This window comes from Macrobrachium rosenbergii, chromosome 46 (assembly GCF_040412425.1).
Source record: "Macrobrachium rosenbergii isolate ZJJX-2024 chromosome 46, ASM4041242v1, whole genome shotgun sequence".
Classification (NCBI taxonomy): Eukaryota; Metazoa; Arthropoda; class Malacostraca; order Decapoda; family Palaemonidae; genus Macrobrachium; species Macrobrachium rosenbergii.
In genome coordinates this window covers 47,000,645-47,002,916 of record NC_089786.1, presented here as the reverse complement: position 1 = coordinate 47,002,916, position 2,272 = coordinate 47,000,645, and positions in this window count along the sequence as shown.

Below are 2,272 nucleotides of genomic sequence, written 5' to 3'. Positions count from 1 at the left end.
GCTTAGTTTAAAACTTACAGGGGCGGGGGGGAAATGTACCAAAGTAATCTTGCATACTCAGTGCCTCTAGAAATATGTTAGGTTGTGAAAATTTTATTCCTGCTCATCAATCTGTCTTCGTTTAATGACTTAAATAAAATGGAAATGACCATCTGTACTAATCATATTTCTTTGGTTTACGTCTAGTTCTTACAGTCGCCAGATACAGTCATCTAATGATAAAAATGCAACTAAATTTATCAGTCAAGTAATTAAAAAACATGAAAGAACAACAGGTACTGGTATCTCACTGCACTGATAGAGTTTTTGCCCAAGATTATACATCTTATAGCAGGGCAATAAGATTTTTTACATCATATTATGATCATTATTATCATTGTTCAAAAAATGAACCCCTCTTCATATGGAACAAGCCCACAGAGGCCATTCACTTGAAATCCAAGCTTCCAAAGAATATGGTGTTCATTTGAAGTAAGTTACAGAAGATAACAGGAAACACGGAAAACAGAGATCAGTAATTAGAAAAAATAAGTGAATAAAGTAATAAATAAATATATAAAAATAAATGAATTAGTAAAATATACAGTGAAAGATTTTAGGGTAGTAATGCATTGCATCTTCGCCTGAACTTTTGAGGTTATAATTGCACATCCTTAGCAATGTTGTTATAAAGGAAGGTCAAATGAATAGCTAAAATACTCTCGAAAAATCTTAGGACAATGTAAAGTGAAGTAGAGTGTGATCAAATTACAACCGTAACCATTATCTACGTCACTCTCTTCATTTATAAATAACCATTCGGCGGCAGAGATCAGAAATCTACAGTACAGTAAGTGAATGGACATTTTAGCATTACATTAAATTATTATTATTATTATTATTATTATTATTATTATTATTATTATTATTATTATTATTATTATTAAATAGCTTAACCAGACCAGGGTTATAATTCTGAACTCTGTTGGTAGGCTCTCATTGCCAACAAATGAAATACTTCAAATACATTTTATGGTCATCATTAGATCTCAAAGATCGAGATGGTTTGGGTCTGTGGTGAGTAGGGGAGAATTGCAGCGGATAAGTAAAGCATTAGCAGGACGAAGGCCTGTAGGAAGGTCCAGAAAATTTAAGAAAAGGTCACAGATGAAGAGCTGGACCAGTTGGGAATTCAGAAAGAAAATGTAGATGACAGAATAGGGTAAAGAGAGCTCATTTCAGGTTAAGTCCTGTCAAGGAAAAATCCTGATGAAATGTGTTGGTGGCGACACTGTATTTTTTTCTAGACAGCTAAATGTCAGTCCAGATACCACATTTGGTGGTAAATTGGTCATGATTATTGACAGAGATATATTTTAGACTCAAAAATACATTTTTCAAACACTAAAGCACATTTTTGATACAGGATACAGAAATGTACCTCATTTCTCGAATTCTGGTATATAGGCAAAGGTTCAACCACTTCACTGCTTCCGGCAATCATTTAAAAAGATCTTACCAGAGTCTCTGGTTGCATTGAGAACTTTCTTCCAGTTATAAAGCGTTTGGATGTTCATCAGCTTTTGCAAGACTGTCAACTGCTTTCCGAAGAAGTAGGTGGACTATTTCCAGTTAAGCGTACTAAGTTCAACAGATCCTTTGCTTCTTCCTCATTCAGTCTTAATGCTTGTGCTCTGTAGGCAACATCAGCCTGGTTATAGAATCAGGCTATGCCTCTGTATTTATGCCCTACAGGCTGCCTTAACCTGGCTATAGAATCAGGCTATGCTTTTCAATCAGAGTTGTCTCTTTCAATCCTAAATTGATCAACCTAGACTAAGAACCTTCAGTCCAGAGTGAGTATTCTCCCACATAAGTTGCTGGACAGAGAGTAAAATCAGTTTGTAGCAAGAAATAAGAAAAATCCCTTGTACTTCTTAAGTCTATCCAGAGGTAACAGAATTTCTTGAATACTCCTGAAAGACAATATCAAAAATGTCTCAAGAGCATAGAAATGAGTAACCTCGAACTTCAGAATATTGCATCAAATAGGTTCCATAAAATAACTCTTGGTTTTCATTAACTTCATATCTTGCTATTCCTTCTAGATCGTTATAATTAACTAGGTGCCTTCCTTGGAGCTCCAGAATACCCATTAACTTTTCATAAATATTAGGGAAAGCAAAGTTACAAGGTTGGGGGTCTTCCCTTTGAAATCATCACTGCCTGTGGAAACTTGACAAGGCTGAGGGAGGTGATCGTGGAAAAGCTTACAAAGACCAACTGGTGTAAA